The sequence below is a fragment of the Rhea pennata genome, chromosome 3, assembly GCF_028389875.1.
Source record: "Rhea pennata isolate bPtePen1 chromosome 3, bPtePen1.pri, whole genome shotgun sequence".
Lineage (NCBI taxonomy): Eukaryota > Metazoa > Chordata > Aves > Rheiformes > Rheidae > Rhea > Rhea pennata.
In genome coordinates, this window is record NC_084665.1 from 70,870,154 (window position 1) to 70,890,425 (window position 20,272).

General features: G+C 44.0%; 1 protein-coding gene and 1 non-coding gene across 9 annotated transcripts in view; one reads left to right on the plus strand and one right to left on the minus strand.

The window, feature by feature from the left end:
• NCOA7 (nuclear receptor coactivator 7) overlaps positions 1-15,246 on the minus strand; it is a 96,976-nt gene extending 81,730 nt beyond the window's left edge. For 4 of the 8 annotated variants that reach the window (XM_062572592.1, XM_062572590.1, XM_062572593.1 and 1 more), the window contains exon 1: positions 7,273-7,403. The gene's annotated coding sequence lies outside the window, so the exon portion shown is untranslated. Of the gene's footprint in view, positions 1-7,272; positions 7,404-12,248; positions 12,440-13,252; positions 13,373-15,183 lie in introns of those variants that run through there. The other 4 variants (XM_062572591.1, XM_062572586.1, XM_062572587.1 and 1 more) reach the window with 3 other exon arrangements.
• A 105-nt stretch (positions 15,247-15,351) lies between these two features.
• TRNAE-CUC (transfer RNA glutamic acid (anticodon CUC)) lies at positions 15,352-15,423 on the plus strand. The gene has a single exon. It is a non-coding gene; the product is annotated as a tRNA-Glu (tRNA).
• Positions 15,424-20,272: the final 4,849 nt, after the last annotated feature.

Here is a 20,272-nt window from a genome sequence, read left to right on the forward strand (position 1 = left end):
GCAAAGGGTGCTTTGACTGTTTCATTTTGCTTTGGAGACCAGTCTCCAGTTTCCTTCCTGGAAAACTTGCCTGTTATCTGCTAGGTTCAGCCTGGGGACTAGGAACCACCACAACAAGGACAGGACATGGCTAGTTGACAAAACAGTGAAACTTACTACTCCCACAGTAGTGTAAAGCGCACAGTATCAACAGACTGGGAGAACAGAAAATTAATCTCCAGCTCCTTAATCTCTTTTAAGGACAACGCATGTGTTACTTCTGACAATAGAAATCACGTATTACAAATGGATACGTAGTTTTCAAAACAAATCCACTTTTAAATTTATCCACTGAGTGATCAGTTAGGGGCAGAGGCTCATACTGATTCAATTTTAAGGAATTCAGAATTCCTGTATTTAAGAAAATAAATCTGCCCCAATAAGGAAGAACAGCAGCAGCAGCCCAGCAAAGGGGATTTTAATTTCAATCCTTAAGTGCGGCTGGGGCAGAAGACAAACACATGACACTGAAAAGTCTTATCTAGTTTCCCAGATGGGATGCACCCACAGGTACTGAGGGAGCTGGCGGATGCTGTTGCCAAGCTGCTCTCCATCATCTTTGAAAGGTCATGGAGAACTGGAGAGGTGCCTGAGAACTGGAAGAAAGCCAATGTCACTCCAGTCTTCATAAAGGGCAAGAAGGAGGACCCAGGCAACTATAGGCCGGTCAGCCTCACCTCCACCCCTGGAAAGGTGATGGAACAGCTCATTCTGGATGTCATCTCTAGACACATGGAGGAAAAGATGGCGATCAGGAGTAGCCAGCATGGATTCACCAAGGGGAAATCCTGCTTAACCAATCTGATAGCCTTCTCTGATGGAATGACTGGCTGGGTAGATGAGGGCAGAGCAGTGTATGTTGTGTACCTTGACTTCAGCAAGGCTTTTGACACGGTCTCCCACAGCATCCTCCTAGATAAGCTCAGGAAGTGTGGGTTAGACAAGTGGACAGTGAGGTGGATTAAGAACTGGCTGAAAGGCAGAGCTCAGAGGGTCGTCATCAGTGGTGTGGAGTCTAGTTGGAGGCCTGTGGCTAGTGGCATCCCCCAGGGCTCAGAACTGGGTCCCATCCTGTTCAACTTCTTCATCCATGACCTGGACAAGGGGACAGAGTGCCTCCTCAGCAAGTTTGCTGATGATCCCAAGCTGGGAGGAGTGGCTGACACACCTGAGGGCTGTGCTGCCATTCAGAGAGACCTGGACAGGCTGGAGAGCTGGGCAGAGAGGAACCTTATGAGGTTCAACAAGGGCAAGTGCAGAGTCCTCCACCTAGGGAAAAAATAACCCTAGGCACCAGTACAAGCTGGAGGTTGACCTGCTGGAGAGCAGCTCTACAGAGAAGGACCTGGGAGTGCTGACGGATGACAAATTAACCATGAGCAAGCAATGTGCCCTTGTGGCCAAGAAGGCCAATGGTTTCCTGGGGTGCATTGGGAAGACTGTTGCCGGCAGGTGGAGGGAGGTGATCCTGCCCCTCTACTCAGCCCTGCTGAGGCCTCGAGTCCTGTGCCCAGTTCTGAGCTCCCCAGGACAAGAGAGACATAGAGCTACTGGAGAGAGTCCAGCGTAAGGCTACAAAGATGATCAGAGGGCTGGAGCACCTGCCCTATGAAGAACGGCTGCGAGAGCTGGGCCTCTTCAGCCTGGGGAGGAGAAGACTTAGGGGGGATCTTATCAATGTGTACAAGTACCTGAAGGGAGGGTGTCAAGGGGACAGGGACAAACTCTTTTCAGTTGTCCCATGTGACAGGACAAGAGGCAATGGGCAGAAGTTGAAGCACAGGAAGTTCCGCCTGAGCGTGAGGGGGAATTTCTTCCCTGTGAGAGTGACAGAGCACTGGACCAGGTTGCCCAGAGAGGTTGTGGAGTCTCCTTCTCTGGAGATCTTCAAGGCCCACCTGGATGCAACCCTGTTTAACATGCTCCAGGTGACCCTGCAAAACAGGGAGGTTGGACTAGATGATCTCCAGAGGTCCCTTCCAACTTTACTGATCCTATGATTCTAAAGCAATGTAATGATGCCAGCTATCTCCCACCACATACTCACCCCTAATAATAAGCACAAGGACTGGAGAACAATTCACTGCACTGAGCAAAAGCCATCCTTGTCTTTCCCCTGTGGTTCCTAATCATCAGACTGGTTGGGAGATGAATTATTCAGATTGTTTGCTACTTGACCCCTCTCATTTTGGTAGAAAGACAGCTTTCCATATTAATCAGCTGTTATCCCACCGTTAATCATTTGGTCCATATCTGCACAAGTGACACCAGGCAAAGTCAATCTTTCATCACATGTCTGGGCACAGTCCAGCAAAGTTTTCCAAAACAAAGTAAGAGTCAAAAGTTTTACCCATTTGGTTCTCTACCCATTGTCATCAAGATGTGACCACCCACCCCATGCATCTACCAGACATCTCTTCCAGGTTAAAAGCTTTAGGAGCTGGGACAAATACAATTGCATAGACTTCATGATACAGCTAATCAAATTATCCCTGACAGACCTGAGCTGCTACCTTTAGTCCTCAGTCTTCAGCAGCTTCTCTGGAATCTGCTCAGTCAGCAGACAGGATTGTGGGGGGAGCGGGGGAAGGAAGGGAGGAGTCTAACACTACTTATGAAGCAAAATATTTTTTAAAATATATATTCTAAATAACACATCATGGTGATTTGTATGTTCAACCTACCCAGGTTCAATTGCATATAACCAACTAAACTTTTCAGCAATTCTTAAGTCAGCCAAACCTTTGTGAGGAAGTGTTAGGAAAAGCTTAGCCCATTCTCTGGCCTACAAAGGTTTACAGTGCTTAGTACAGCTACAAAAACCTGTACAAAGTATCATACCCAGCTCTATTAGAAGTGCCAGAGTATCTGGAATGACTACAACTACTTAAACTACAACTACTATTACAGAAATGCTACTTCAGTTGATGGTAAAATAAAGCCCCTGCCACCACCATCATGGCATTATTTAACCAAGAGACAATAGACTAATGCTGTGATATTTAACCTACTTTTTTTGCACAGTGAATGCTGACACAACATGCAAGCACTGCTGAGTCACTGGCAATACCTAACTGCTCCTTGTAGCACCCATTCCAAGTAACACCCTAGGCAGATCCCAACCAGCTTCTGAAATCAGAGAGCCACAGGCAGGAAACCCTCCATACCTGTTCCCCCCCCCAGATGAAGGTGGCAGCAACAATGCTTAAGTATTCATACTTCTTTTCTATTAGCTGCATTTTGAGTATTAAAAAAATAATAAAAATTAAGAAAACAAAGTGAGACAGAAGGCATGCAGGACAAAAAGTAGAAGAAACAGAAGAGTAGCTGCAGAAAAATACAGCATTGTTAGAGAAGATTACATTTAGTAGGAAAGTGAGTCAGGGAATAAATTACCTTTTCTTTAAGATAAGATTGGGTTCAAGAAAATAGTAGGTCTCACTGAATTCCTGCAGAACAAGGGTGTGATTTCCCATAACTGGTACAATGGGACAGCTTTTCGTCTGCCCTCAAAGTCTCAGATTTTGGGGAAATGGCTCTCAGATATCTATGGAAGCACTAAGGGAAGCTCCCAAAAGCAGTCACTTTGGGGTGAAACTACTCGAAGAAAAGTTTCCTTCTAGAAATTGCAAACTATTTTAAAAAGGCTTCTAAATCCTACTCAGTAGATAAGGAAGCAAACATTCCTAACTTGACACTGTGAACAAAAAGTAAATGCAATTCTTGGCTGTATAAACAGGCATAACTTCCTTGCTCAACTCTGATGTTTTCTGCTCTCATAAACAAGGTTGATACTACCGTTATTTGAATATCATGGGTAGTCAAGACTACGTTTCAAAAAGGACGTTGAAAACTGTAAACATATTAAAAACAGCCATAACGATGGCAACAAAAGAAAAATAATGGCATCTCAGTAGGATCTATGTAATTCAATCCATTTAGTGCATTGAACTAGAGGCCTGAGGTAAATTAACTACCACGTGTATGTGCTACCAAGTAATTGAAAGCAGGAACTAGCTTAATCTACCTGACAAAGCTGTAAAATCACATGGAAGTTGAGGCAAGCAATTCAAATCAAAAGCACTGCACACATTAAAACAGACACACGATAAATAATGATTAGAAAGCTTTATTAAAACTGTGATGAATTTTCTATCCATTGAAAGCACCAAGTCAAAAGCCAAAGTCTCCCTGCAAGATAAGACTTGTCATTGAACCACAGCCTAAGTAACTATAATTTATCTCCAGGACACTACCTGGTGCCACACTGAAATACTGGTACTAGCTCCAAGAGCTTGGTCAGAGCCCGGGAGTGGCACAGATGTGACAGCAAATTTCTGCACCTGGAGTAACTCACCCTTCTTATCACTTATCCCTTGCTTCTGTAACACAACCCATCATGCACTACTGACAGACCCTACAAAACCCCCACATGTGCAAGAATACTCCACCCTTGTAGTCAAGAAGAATGTAAGTTGCAGATTCATAATCAAAGACCCCTGGATCACTGCAATATGCTCGCAACTTCAAAACAGAGCAAACAGTTCGTAATAGAAATCCTTCAGTGGTGGCACAGCTGCTTGACATTTTGACCAAGAACAGAGTATGGTTCTCTGCTTACAATCAAAAGGCTTTGCAAAGAAAAGGGGGGAAAAAAGTATTCTCATGTATGTTTGTAAGGGATATATAATCCCTCCAGTTTATTGTGAATTTTGTCACTGCCTCATTATCTCATGAATCAGGCTTTTTTTTTTTTTTTTTAAAGAAAAAGGGGGGGAAATACTGAAACTATTCAAATTTCAAAAAATTCATCTGAAAATTCAGCTCTACTGCTCTCCTACTCTTCTTCTTTATCAAAGGTGACCAGCTAGGTTACTTCTTCGAATGCTGACTTCAATTCTTAACTCTCTGTAGAGCTGTAGAGTTAACTTTTTTTTTTTTTGGGGGGGGGGGGGGAGGGGGGGAAGTGATATTAAACCACAAAAAACACTTAGGGCAGCAGTAAAATTAGTGCATCTCCCTCAATGAGAAAAATCAATCCTTAGGCCTTGCTCATGGAACAGTGAGCAAGAAGTAACCCACCCAACGGCAGGCTGTCATTAGCACCCTCAATATTAAGGCAGCATGTGGATACTTCACTAAAAGAAGAGCTAAGCCCCTAAAGCTTTAAAATTGTTTGGCTTATTGATGATGAGGAAGAGGAGATCTGTCAGTCTTTCACCACTGCTGCCTTTGGCATCTATTAAGCAACTCTGTGATACGAAGGGCAAAACTCAGCACAAGATAGGAAGTTTTACATTCTTCTTATCATTAGTTGTATTCCAACTTCTCTTCAGTGCCTACTGGAACACAAAGGGAAATCAAGTTCCCTTTGTTCTCCATTTACATCATAATTATCTTAAAAAAAAAAAAAAAAAAAAAAAAAAAAAAAAAAAAAAAAAGGAAGAAGAAGAAGAAAGAAAAGAGAAGTAACAGCAATACCTGCAGCAGCAATTTGTTGGGTCAGATCATGCTCCAGGAACTTATACTAATTTCCACCTTGGAAACAGTCACCCAGACTCGCAACTAGAGAGAGTCACTGTGGCTGCAGTTACTTATCTATATGATTTTCACAATTTTGCTACTATTCTTTTTGAAGAAATGCTATTCTCTAATCCAAATCACTCTCCAAGTAAATTCACCTTTGTTTTGAATACAGAGACTTGTTCCCTACTACTATATGACATTTGCAAGCTGTTCATTGAAGAGGTCACAATCATAAGTTAGCCAAATATTTATATGGCCAACTCCTAGCTAATTCCACTCATATCTTCCAAAATCCTCAATACATGAAACAAAAACAAAAAAAAGAAGTATTTATACACAACATGACAAGCATTGCTCCCATCGATTTGGAGTTACTTCAACTCCAAAGAGAATGATTTATCATTTCAGCAGTAGAAATGACAAATCAAAACTACAGAGAGTGGCCATAACTGTAAACACATGTTTATTTTCATAATGTAATATGCAACAGGAAAAAAAGGTACTGAATTTTCTTCCAAAAAGAAAGGGATCTGGGGGTCGGGGAAGCGAAATAAAACCTCTCAGTGTTTTATGTCTGTAAGCAGTCCCATCAACTTCAACTTGATTATTCACAAGACCAAAGTTACACATTCAGGTCCTCCAAAATTTCTGTGGGTGTTTAGGGACATTTTCCAGGTAAAGAGAAAGAAGAAAGGAACCTACAACCTTAAGAATTTATGTATTTTTTTCAGTTTTGGCTTAAAGAGTTATATTCTTAGTAATGTAATTCTCATCCAGAAACTATATAGGTAATTATCTGCATTAATTTTCTAAAGCGCATTTGTATACATACCTGAAACAGTATTAGCATTAACTTAATTTCCAACTATACAAATACTTGCTTTTGCAATAGGGTGAGATAGTTCTTCAACATGCATTTTAAATCTCATCCAAACACAGGCCTTTAATCTGGGTCATAGCAGCTCGAGGCAAGCCATAACCGATTAGTGAGTTCCTATCCATCTTAAAGTCCATCGTTACGCATTAATACAACGAAAAAAAATGTATGGCAACTTACTGGAAACACAATAATTCTGGCACATAAAGTAAACACGCAGTAAAAGCATACTAGCATATTACCGCGTATAAGCATTCATCATCTTATTTCATCACCTAGAGGATGCACAGTTACTGCATCCTTTAGTACCATAATACTGCAAACACATCATCAACGCACAGGCAAACCCTTCCAACCCCCCAGATGACTCTGAAATAGTGTATGAAGACATACCCAGGCGCAGCAAAGAAAGTCCACTGCACAGATCAACAGGCAAGATCGGTGCCTACCACACCTTCTGCGCCCAACAGCACTTAGTCACGATAAGCCGAGACAATAAATTAATATATAAAAGGCTGGAACCCTCCAGAAAATCGTCCAGGATCGGGGGCGGGCTGAGGGCGGAATTAGACTGAAAAACCTGAAGGCCAAGCTAACAAGCCATTCAAACAGAGCAGCTGCTTCAGAAAATAACAGCACAAAGGAGGGCGCAGGATCGCAGGCTGCATTCTGCGCGCACCGTCGCTTGAATCCCAAACGCGCAGTAGAGTCGTCCCTTGCAGGCAAATGGTCAGAGCCACTCTGCCGTAACCCGCTGGCTCACACCCATAAAAAAGGCAAAAAATAAAATAAAAAATAAAAATAAGCAAGCAAGCGGCATAGCTCCTCACCTCCCGACGCCGTGCTCGTCCTCTAATCCCGGCCGATGTTTGTAAACAAGCTAGCAGGCAGCCAGCTTCCTTCAACAGCAGCCACCGAGTTAACGCTGAAGGCGCTGGGCCGCCGACGGCCGGGTGCCGCGCTGCGGCGAGCACCCGCGGCGCCGGGGAGCACCGCGGTCCCGGGGGGACCCCCGGAGGGACCCCCGGGGGGCGGGGAGGGGGGGACCCGCGGGGCTCCGGCGCTGCAGGTCCGCGCCTCACCTCCTCCTGCGGGCGCGGAGCAAACCCTCACCCTCCCTCGCTGCCCCGCTAAATGCCGCGGCCGCTAGCAAACGCGGAGGCGCCGCGGGGGAGCTGCCCCTGCCCGGCCCTGCGCACCTGCGCAGCGGCCGCGGCACCGCGCAGCGCAGGGATGCCGCGACGGCCCCGCTGCAGCGCGCGGCCCGGCCCGGCCCGGCGCTCCGCGGGGACAGGCGGAGGGAGGCCGTCCCCCCACCTCCCGGGTCGCCGGCGCGGCCGCGCCGCCGCAGCCGAGCACTGTGTGGGTCCCGGGGATACGTGTCTCGCCGACCGCCCCCTGGAGCGGGGGGCACCCGCCCCCTCCGGCCTCCCCCCCCCTCGCCGGGGCAGTGCGAGCGAGCCCGGCGCGGCGGGAGGTCCGTCTTTGCGTGTCCTCCCCCCCCGCCCCCCCAAAAAAAAAAGAGCACCAAATAGCACATATTTGCTGATAAAGTCCAAGCCTTACCCTTGCCTTTTGTTAAGGACAGCATTAAAGCGAAACAAACCCGCTTCTGAACGCTGAGCTTAAGCAAAAGCCTGCAGGTCAGCGGGGAACCCAAACGCGCAAGAACTTTGCTCTCCGTCTCCGCGCTTCCCCCTCCTCCTCCCAGCAAAACCCCAACACCAAACCCACCGCGTTTATCAACAACTCTATTTCCTTACCTTGAATAATGCCGGGTAACCCCTCTAAATCTTTGCAGCTACCCAGCTATCCCTTTGCTTCTTTAGTAAGTAACCAGCTCTGAAAAACTGGAACGCTTAGGGAAAGGCCTCAGGCATTGCAACATCATCAAATCCCAAATACTGCAAGTCAAAAGCCTCAAGAGAGGCAGATGCCTGCATAAATATCTACTGTATACACAAGGTGTTTTTTTATATATACACATATACATATGCATGCTAAAAGAGCACACAGAAAAAATATCAAGGGGGGTGCAGGTATCTCAAGAATCTTTCTTTTTCTTAGTAGTCACTATTTTATGAATCAAAAAAAATGAATCCAAAAAACGTAATGAGTATCTGTCACAGACCTTTTTTTTTTAATCCAAAAGCTACTAAAAGACCCATTTCATAAAATAGATGTGTAGATTTCAGGACTGAATACAACTCTCAGCCACTTCCCACTGGCACCATTATCCTAATAATAGAGGATGCTCTCTACCACCCAGTGGCAATATATGGGGCAATAACTGTCCTTGCTCCTCTACTAATTTGCCCCTGTACTTCCAGCTAAAAAGTGATGTTATAAAACATTGAACTTCATTTTAAACCTAAAAATGCTACACAAATATTAATGTAAAGATTTGTAACAGTTTTGCTAGTATCTATATATAGGTATTCCTTTTACAGAAAAATGGAATAGTAAGTTGTACAATAAATTTTAAGGACCCAGAAAAAGAAGCTTGCTCTCCTTACTCATGTAGTTCTGTACTACAATCTATTTGCAATGTCGAAATACTCACTTCTTGGTGAATCTAGACTGTTCCACAGTAGAAATCCAAACTTTGCATCATTTTTATTAACTCTTTATCTTATTTTTACATGGGGTAGATTTCCTTTAAAACAGATACTCTTGCTTAGCATGTATTTTGATAGAGTAGTGGAGCTACTACATTTTATATCTACATTATTACCTAGGCAAAAACAATGGGCAAACCCAGTTACTTTGGTTAAAAAACTCAAAAACCATCACTAGCACAAGGATTCTCTAACAGTACAGAGAACAGTGGGCCTTGCTCTCAGTTACTTCACAGACACTGCTTAGATAACAAAAATTGGAAGAAAAAGAAAAAAATCTGAACACCTAAGACATTACCTCTTCCCTGACTTTTGGGGGACTTGCCAAATTTTAGTAGAAGATATGCAGCCCTATCCAACAAAGTGGAGGAAAAGCTGCTTATCTCCTAACTGAACTTAAACAACAATGACAGTGACTAACACCTTATATTAGCTCCAGGAAAAGTTGTTTCTCTCTTGCTGTACAAATTTACTCCCCATCATTATTCTATGTCTCTCCCCTGTAGCATTAAAATGTATTGCATAGAAAGCTCTATGAAGACAATCTATAGATTCCATATTGTAGACAAAGGAACTCCACATTTCTTTTCAGTATTTAGCTTCCTCAGGCATTTCAAACGCATATTCAAGCCTCCTGGCACCGGGAGGAAATCACTCGACCTCCTGTCACAGCAGCAGCAGAAGCACCCTAAGACTGCAACAGAAGCATCTTACAAGTTCTGTTTACAGCCCTGTGGGATACTGTCTGGAGTTCAGACCATTCAATCTGTGTCAGCGGGGGAAACTGGGAGAGTGCCTGAGATTTAATATTCCATGTTACTTTACTGAGTCTAGAAGTAAGAGGTAATGCCTGACTCTCTGTTACAATAATGAATGTGATATATATACACATCACCTTTGAAATAAAACCTTTAAAATAAAATTCAGTTTTGGTCTCTCTCTACCACAGAAGATAGAGGACAGATTGAATGGTTTTCTCATTCCTGTAAAAATATGTTCTTGTGGCAATTCATGTGAATATAAATGACCTAACATTATTTAACTCCTAGTCTTCATGACATAAATACTTGGAATATCTTTACCTAAGAAAATCTTAAATCCATCTGCTTCATTCATTTCAGGATCGGGCAAATTTGTTTTATCACTGATTGCACTATTTTGAAGGAAAGCAAAATGTATGATTGCTTTTTTAAATCACTTTACATACATCATAACACTTAGAAGATACAACAGACGTGGGACCCTGAAGTGCAGTATTTGAATGGGTTTTGATTTCCTCCTGAATACTTACGGTGTATATTAACAGAACAGTACACATTAAAGAGACTAAAACTATAGATTTTTTTTTCTTCTGCCACAAGTACTGAAAGGCCTGCACACAAATTGGCTTACTAATATCAGAAAAATATGTACTTTTCATGTATGGCTTATGTAACTGTTTTAAACATCTGCACCTGTTACCTTAACAGGTGTTTATTAAAGACAACCCGCAATAGAAGATTACATTGCTGAGCCTGAATGCCATAACACTCTATTTTTGAAATGATATGAAAGTTTTCTTCCCAAAAGCAATTGTTCTGTTTTTTCCAATTATTCACTCCAAAATAGCCACAAAATACGTTTCCTACAGGCAGGCTTTTATGCATAATTGAGGCTCTGCTTGCTCCAAACATGCACTTGGGGCTGACTTCTGTAACAACTCACTGCCATTTTTAGCCTGGTTTCTTAGGTTTATGTAATGAGAAATTTTGTGAGTCTCCCAGACAAAACTGTAACTTTAAACAGATTGGCTAAATTTAACTCAATTTGACGAGGCTTTGAAAATTTGTAGAAGTTTCATCAAAAAAGAAACGGAGAGATTAGAAATTGAAACTTTTATAAGAAGTTTTGTCCTAATAATTGATTCTATTCACCAGTTTCTACTCTCTAGTAGAGCAATCCAGAAGTTGCTTCCAAAACGCTCTGCAAAAAGATTGCGAAAGAAAAGGAATTTGTTCAGATACATAAGGAGATAATTAAAAAGTCGTATTTGTTTCAACTGACCTCAGTGGACATTTGACGAAGCACCCTCCCTCCTTCCCCCCTGCTATACTTTCTTCCAAACCCCAGAATCATATGGACTTTAACACAGGAAAAGAAGAAGAGCTGACACTCTTATTCCTGGATCAAATACAGTGTTGGGGAAGAGGGGAAGATCAAGAAAAACAATAGTAGAACTTAAAAAATTATTAACTGTAGGTGAGTTTCTCCCTCTTTTTTCTTCTGAATTTTTAAAGAATTTTCTGTAAATAGTAAATATCTAGCCTACATAATATTAAGAAATGACACTGCAAATTCTCACATACTGCCCCCTAGCTCTATTTAAACAAAACTACAAGAAGACAGAGCCAGTCACATTACAGTTCGTAACATGGTATTTCAGCATGGATTGTATAAACTGCTGTACCATTTGGACAATGCCTTTTGATGATTTTCTTTAAATTCCTTCCACAAAACCACTTTCATGCTACTAACACCTATAATAGATATAAACTACAACGGTATTTTTTTCCAAGAAAATTATTATAGTCTAACAATGAGGTAACTATTCTGACCACACATGGAAACTAATCATAAAATAGCAAAAGACAGTGCATGGTCTTTCCCTTCCCACCCTTCCCTCTTCACCTCCTTAAAAACAAAATTATGTACATTTTAAACCAGGCTAACAGAAAGAAGAAAAGCTGATACAAAGAGTTTCCAGATCAGATGCATTGTTCGGGGAAAAGAGGAATGATGAATGCACCCATTATACATAATTATAAATATAATTTACAGTTTCTGTGCAAATCAAGGATTTTTAATACTACCAAAGTGGGTATTCTAGGTAATAAAGACAGTTCCTACTTACCATGATATAGCAAAAAAGACATCCAGATAGAATACTTTTAATAAATTAGCACATTGCTTTGGTGTTATTTTCTCTTTTTTACCTGGTAGGCCTGCTGTCACACATCAATTAACATGGCAAATTGAAGTAATAATAACATACAATATATTCATATGGAACAGACAAGTTAATTGTATGCTGCTTTACAGCTTACCTAAAAAGTAAGTGCTCTGATTTTTCAGGTTCCAAAAAATTCAGCATTGAGTACCTAACTCTGAAAGTTGGGGTGCAATGCCTCCAAGGCCGGAGTGTTACTCACTTGGTTTTAGCGACACCCAGCCATTTCGTTCCGACGAGTGAAAAGAAACATCAGCCGCCTACGCTCCTTCCCCGGCGCTCTTGGGAAGATCATTCTCCTCCAGCGAGCATCGCAAGGATGCAGGCGCAGGCACAGGCTGCTCCTGCGCCGGCAGGAGGCTGAATCGCTGACAGCTTCACTGATTTCTCTCTCTAGACAGAGCAAGCCAGAGAAGAGGCATAACCTTTTGTCAGTGCAAATGACTTTTGCAGAAAAGAAAGATATTTCCAAAAATATCTAGACAGCACATGACTCTGAATGCTGCCCCCCTGGTGGTCCAGTGGCCAGCCTTCTCACCACTGCAACCAGGGTTCACATCCAAGAAAGGATTCCTCGTTTCAGAAAATCTTCTCTGGTACATATATTAGTTGTCTTTGCCCTTGTGGCTGTAACTAAGGACCCTTTCATGAGTAAATAGAAATGTAACATCATATGTCACCTATTCTGAAAATAACTTGCTAATTGTGAAGTATAACAGAGCAAGAGTGAGCTTTTTCTGCATTTAACAGTTTCCTAAAACATGAGGAAAAAAAAAAAAAAAAAAAAGATTGCCTACACTGCTGCCATCAGCCAGGAGATCTCGTATTTCTGAGTCCCAGCTACTTTTCTGAAATTGCCTAGGGGGAATATTTTGTCTCTGTCACTTTTCTTCCTCTCAGGGATCACAGCAGGGATGCACTCTAAGAACAAACACTGCAACAGTGACCACGACCCTTCTGTAAGGCAAGTCTTCAAAACTGGAAATGCAGCTCCTGTGGACCTGCCTTGTTTTAAACTAGCTGTCCCAAGTACTGTTAGCAACATAGTCATGGAAGCACAGAATTCAGTCTCCCCTCCAAAACCCATCTGAGAGGCTAAGTCAACACTCTCTGTGGGGTAGCCTATGCTGTTAGGCATGATAGCGTGGAGTTATTAAGCACATAAACTCATTTAAAGCTAGCTCTGTTTATGCAGGGTTGACCTACCTTAACATTTGGCTGGTACGATTCCCTCACTGGCTCCAGAGTCAAAATGATCTCTATATTTGCAGAGAAATTTTCTCTCGGCTCAGATTTGCAGGTAACTGGGTCCCATTTTGCCCTTCTCTATAGCAAAGGGAAGAGGTTGTCTGCTGGGTTCAGGTGAAGCTCTCTCCTCTAACAAATTCCCCAACTTTGCATGGGACTCAGGCCCTGGTGGCGCCTCAGTCTGTTCTGTCCCCTACCTGCAGCACTCCAAAGCGGTGTCTCCTCAAGGACTGAAATGCCTTGCTCTAACCAAAGAAGCTGATATCAATATACACGTGACATGCAGTGCTTACACCATACAGGACATCTAACCATCTAATAGGGCTGGCCTCTAGCCTTACATTTTATAAAAGATCTACATTGTTGCACACTAAAATCAATCAATCTGGACAAAAAAAAAATCTTCCTTGCAATCAAAACACACCTTGTGTTCAAGCCTGCAAACTGTGAGAAGTTTGGGATGAAACGAACAATTGACTCAACAAGGACTCTGGTAAGACAGCAATACCATACACCCCAAACTCCCGGGCACATCCCCGAGGAAACACGGGTTCCTTTAGTTTGCTTTCAGACTCTAAAGCCCTTGAGATAAGCTAAGTCATATTTGCAGAATCCATAAGCATTGAGTCTGAAGCTGATCTATTTTAACATGGAAAAGGTTTCTTCCATAATTAATTTCAGAGTCAGAGAATTCAAGAAGTGAAGATTTGCTTGTATAGAACTAACCCTCTTATATTATGGACACTGTTTACATAGAGAAAATTACTTTTGCTAGTATAGCTTACAGATTTATTTTGCTTATGAAATCAACATGCCACAGGCGGGGAAAAAATAGAAAAAAAGCTTAAGATATCATCTGCATCTATGGCAGAGCTTTCACTCATGTCATAGAAATGTTACCAAAAAAAGAAAAGTCACAGATTCTTATCTATCAGATAAAAATGTCCTGGCAAGGCAGGGTAAGCGAACTGCTGATCTGGTTTCCTTTCCTGGGCGCACAGATACGCACTTAGCAAGTCTTCTGATCACCTTTCGCCTTTAGGCCAAAGATTTGAGAATTTGCATCCTTTTTGTTTCCGGAGCCTGCCTGACCCGACAAATAATTAAAACGTGGCGGAGGAGGAAAGGTGGCTCAGCACACACCCGGGAATCACTGCCCTGGATTTGTATCCCGGCACTCCTCCAGGCAAGTCCCTGTGTCGAGCTGCTTAGACAGCCAGCAGGATGGTGGGCTTTGGGGGAACGGCATAAGCAGGGACCATGAAATATGGGAAAATAAACCTCTGGTTTTGCACAAGGTACACTGCAACTATTTTTTTAGAAAAAGCGTATTTTTGAGCGGTTACCAACATTCTCGCAAGGTTTTCCCCAGATTAAGGAAAACCATCAGGGTCAGTGTGGATGAGCTGTTACTGAGGAATATTATAAATACGCTATACACAGCACAGGGAGCTTGCACTGAAGAAAAGCCACCGCAAGCAGACGTGTGGCCGCCACCAGCTGCCGAGAGCCCCGTGAAACACCGCGGGCATAAATGGTGTAAATAAATACATAAATAAATACATAGGCGAGCCCAGTCTTGTGAAGGACCCGTTAATTATCCGGCGTTTCGGTGGCCGCGGGCGGCCCAGTCGCCTGCCCTCCGGCCGCCCTCACGGCCCGCCCCGCGGCTCTGCCCGCCGTGGCGGCCCGTCGCGGCCCTCCTCCGCCGCGGGATCCGCGCCACCGCCGCCCCCTGCGCCGCCATCTCGCCCCGCGGCCCCGCCGGCTTCACAGCTCTCGGCCGCCGGGCGTGATGCACACCCCCCCCTCCCCCCACCTTAACCCTCCCCGCCGCCGCCCCCCTTCGGCGGGACGGAATGGAACGTCCCTGCCCTACACATTCCTACCTCCGGGGCTTGGTACCGTCCGGAAAGGGGGGGAGGAGGAGGCAGAAAGAAGACGGGCGCGAGGGGGCGTGGCTACACGCCAGCGGCGCAGCTGCGGCAGCCAAGCGGGCGGGGCGGGCGCGCCTCCTCAAAGCTGTTTAGCAAGCGCTGGGAGAGTTGTTGCAGGGCTCCCTGGTGGTCTAGTGGTTAGGATTCGGCGCTCTCACCGCCGCGGCCCGGGTTCGATTCCCGGTCAGGGAAACTCGTATTTTTCTGCTTGACTTCCAGAATTCTCTCTGTCCCTTTCGTCCTGATTTTGCAGTCCAAAGAGCATCTGCTGACTCTTGTGCAAGCAGGAGGCGTCGTTTGCCGAGCAGCAGGTTTTAATGGACACTTCACGTTTTAAATGAGTTGTGTGAAGATAATTTGCAAAGTCTTAACTCCCTGTGCACATACAGGCAGGCAGGGGAAGCCTGACCAGGTGTATCCCCTCCCTGAAAGTCCAGCCATCATAAAACCATCTCTGTCACCTGATTCCTGCCCTTTGAGTTCCTAGGAGTCAGCAGAGTGCTGCTGAGCGATGCCTGCTCGCAGGGGCTGTCAGGGTGCAGCGGCCCTGGGCCACAGGCATCAGCAGAGTGGGCACGTGGTCAGGAAGGTGAACGCTTGCAGACTCCTTTTTTTGTAGGGTGCTTTCATCAGCTTCTGTCTCTCATCCTCCTGTAATGAAGCCATCACCAGCTCCACTGTGGATCCAAACCCAGCTCCATGGTACATCTGAGCCCGGCTCCGTGGTGGTCCGAGCCCAGCTCTGTCCCATAACAAGGCCCTTCAGTTGTGGACCCAAACACGGATCTTGGCTCCGGCAAGCACTGCTCCCCTCTTTCCTCCCATTGACAGTCGGGGCATAATCCCCCACCTCCTGCCCCTGCCCACGATCTGTGGGACAAGAGACTGGTGGGCACTGGGAGGACCTCTTCACTCAAGTGCGACAGTGTCTGCCACAGTTAAGGCAAGAAATACCAGCCACAGTAACATCAGCTTGGCAGACTGAGGTTCTCCAACTCTTAAAATGGGGGTGAGCGCACTCAGCAGACCGTGCTTAGCGTGGACCCTTCCCGCTGCCAGTACCCTTGCATCGCCCTTATAGCTCCTTGGTATCAGCAGGCCGCACTTCGCACTGGAGGACTTTGCCCTGAAGTGAAAGCCCCACTGGAAATAGCGGCTTTGGCTGTCTTCGCCAGGGTGTGCGTCATGCGTGCTGCAGCCTGGCTTCTCTCCAGTCTCGACAGGAGCGTCTCACGGGACCTGCCGAGGTCCTCCAGCAGACTTTTTATGATGAAGAAGCATCACGGGGATGCAAAGGGAAGGGGTCTCCTTCGCTTTAAGGCAGAAAGCAAACAGCGAGAGGGGAGGCCACCATCCCTTAGATTTTAAGAAAAGTTGTCTTTTCTTAAAGAACAGAGGGACACAATGCCAGACTTGAAATTTGCCAAAGTGCTTTGACAGAGTACAAAATCCACCTGGCAAGGAGTGCAAATGTGTCCTCTTGCTCGTTTACTGACACTTCAGGTGATTAAAAGCATTCTGGTTTGCATTTAAAAGACACCGGGATAAGTGCTCACTTTCAGCTCGGGTTAAGCAGTTGTGCTAGTTTAAACTTCGGCTGCTGCTGCTAACAGATGGAAGAGGCATCTCCACTAGAGTCTTTTATGTTGGTTTTGTTGTTTTAAATAAGAAGTAACTCACAACACTGTTATGCTTATGTCCCAGAAGAGAGGAGCTCTTTTGCAGAGGACAGGAGGTGCAATCAAACACAAGATCGACATGAGGTTTTTATAATTTGAAGTATCACCTTCCTGAAGTGTAGCTGAATTTGTTTCCAACTATGGTATATTCTGAGATGCTGGATTTCAAATATTTTTAGAGATATTCAGATATTTTCCTTTCATTTAGATTTTTCCTCAAAAGCCTGTTCTGATGCCTTCCATCTCAGAGCTAGGTTGATGGGATCACAGTGCAGTAGAAAGAAGAAAAGAGAGGTGGGCATAACACCACCTTTACTGTAAATCCATTTAAACCAGCAGCCAGGTATCTGATTAAGATTCTCAACTTTTACTTTTTATACTTCCTTGGAAAATTTGGGGGGATAGGAACTTTCATACACAAACTTAATTTTATATCTCCAGCATTAACTTTTCTTTCTGTCCATCTCTTTAAAGTTATAGCATTCTGCTAATTCTGCCTCTTGAATTTTTCCAACCTTATATTAAATGTTTTTCCTGTGATTTAACATAAAACTTTGCATGTCTTCGAAAATGAATAGAATAATTCAAAATTGAATACTCTCAGCTTTTTTTCCAAAGACACATTCTCTGCTTGTCCTCGTATTGCACTTTTATCTGAAAGACATATTTAACTGAATATGTATTCATTGGATTTATTTTGTACCCATGAAATTCAGGTGGCAGTTTATCCACTAATTAATCGCTGCTTATTGATAAAAATACCATTTTCATATACCACAAGGTGGCATCCTAATCGCATGTCTTCCACTTACTCTACTTCTCTCAGCTTAGTTGCTATTTAAAAGATGCATACAAACAAGACAAAGTGTTTATTAGATAAACTGATGGAGGTGGAAGGAAGTTTTTGGTCACACAATCTCTTCTCCAGACTCTGTTTTTTGAATTTTTTCCCCCTTCTATTCCTTCGCCTCAATATTTCTATAAAAAACTATTTTTTAAAAAGGTAACTGTAAGTCCCTTTTTCCAGGTGCAGAAGATCTGATATAGAGTGGAATATCTGGAACAGTAAGAAAAACTAAAAGAAATAGCAAGCCTCCTTTCGAGTCTACTATGGCTTTTGCTCGAGCACTACATTTGGAAATTTATTCTGAATTGTATTTTAAGAGAGATTATTTTATCCAAAACAGGGCATTTTATTTAAGATGATAGCAATGAAAGTCAAATGAATATTTGATCACTAAATACAAACCTAAATAATACTCTTCAAGGACTATTTTCCAGCAAGTCCTTTAACAGGAGCAATTGCCATGTCTTGTTAAGAAGTTCTCTGATCATGAAATTATGAAAGCTCTGATCCTTTTAAATGCCTGAACTTTTTCACTTGCATGTTGAAAATCTGTTTTCTAGACCCCTTTTATTACTGCCTTGTAGCCAGTCAGTCACGACCTTCTGCTCTTCCATGCCTCGTTCCTCATGCACTCTGTTGATTAATCACATTTTAGTAAACTATATTGATGCTGCATTATGCTGTGGCTAATGTTTGGCTAGCTCGCAGAAAAAAACAAACCTGGGAGGTGCCTGCTTCCCCCCCCCCAAAGCAGGAAGATAACAACAAATGAAAAATAGACACTGCAGCACGTGCTCTGGCTCCTGGTGGTGCATGTGACCGGGGTTGCGGTGACCCCAGCGAGTCTGATACAGCTGGCAGTGTGCGACCGTGGCACGGTGCCTTCTGCACCTCTGCCGCTGAGAGCCACTGCACGAGCCTGCACGCCCCGAGCGGTTGCAGAATCCCTTACAAGGCCTTTTTTGACATAAGTGACAATTCTGTGTTATATTAATTGCCTAAATCATATTGCAGAGATGACAAATTCAGAGCAAGAGATATGGCAAAATAAATGAAGAAACAGGGATGATTTCCCCTCTGTTAAGATAAGAGGCACCTGTCTGGTTACAACAGGATGAAGTTTTGCAGCCTATAACCTTCAGTTTGTTCCTCCTCTAGCCCAACCTGGGTAGAGAGTTTCAGCTTGGGTAGGGCTCCTGGATGAATCAAAATAGAGTGTCTTGACATATAGGGTCACGCTGAGTGCTCACGTGCATGCAAAACCCGCTTTCTAAGTATTCACGTTTGGTTTGCTTGCTGTGACCTGTCCCAAGCTTGTGTTTCACAAAGAAATGAGTGAACGTCGCTGCTGGTGGCTCTCGCTATGTCCGGAGGCAGTGCGCGATGTGAGGTAGCTCATTGCAACACGCCGCACTGCCACGCTTCTTTAGAAGCTTAGAAATGTAGCGGAGGCCCTTATCAGCTCCCATTTGTCTATTTTCTCGATGACTGTACTGAACTGCTGGGCCGCCTGGAGCCAGAAACTTTCTGCAGCGCGAGACAAACACGCCAAGCGGAGTGGGAGCGCGCAGCCGCCTGCCTATGGCTTGCCCCGAGCGGCAGCAATTCCCCTGTGACAGCTCAGCACAACACACCCACGAGCAGTGTCCCCTGCTTATTCTTTCCTGTCATGCTGGTGTGGTCACAGCTACTCAGGGTTTTTGAAAACCAGGTGTCTTTCACACCTGCAATCTACTCTGTGGATCCTGCTCTAGGAATTAAAAAAAAATGAGTAGTTAAAAATAACGTAGTAAATTCTGCTTCTCCTGGGGTCAACTAATTTGAAGGAGATTTTTCTTCCATGCTATCCACTATACCATCAGAAATTTGATCCCCTCACTAGCATCTTGCATCTAGAACAGCTACTATTTTCTATTAACAGGACCTTACAGTAAGGGCCAGGTATGTAGCTAGGGATGCCTACAATATGCACATGCAGTTGAAGGCAATCTGGGCCCCAGAGCCTGAGATCTAAGTAGGCAAGAGCCAGCTCAAGAGAAACTAAATAATGCTATCCCCACTTTACAGGTGGCCTGCCGAGAAGCTGGCAGTCATGTATCTGGCCTGTTTAAATATCACAGAAAGTCAAAGGGAGCTTGACATCTAAACATTTCTGCAAATCAGACAAATGAGAATGTATCCTCTGAGGTTTTGGTTCTTCAAGGGATTAAAAGCATGAATAACTTTATTCACGTGAATAGTCCCACAGAAGTGGAATACTTCCTTTGAATATGGCTGCTTATGTCCTTAGTCCCTCTGCAGGGTCAGTTCTTAAATGAACGCTGCCTCTGAACCATATGACTGCTTTAAAAAAGGAACAAGGAACCCCCCCTTTGGCTGCAAAAATCATACCCATCAATGATAGCTAAAAAATTTCTCTCTAACATGCCCAGTTTTTCTTCTCTTAAAGGGTTATTCAGAGAAGACACAAGGGCTTTATTTCTCTTTTTGTGTCTCCAATTTCATCCACAGGCAA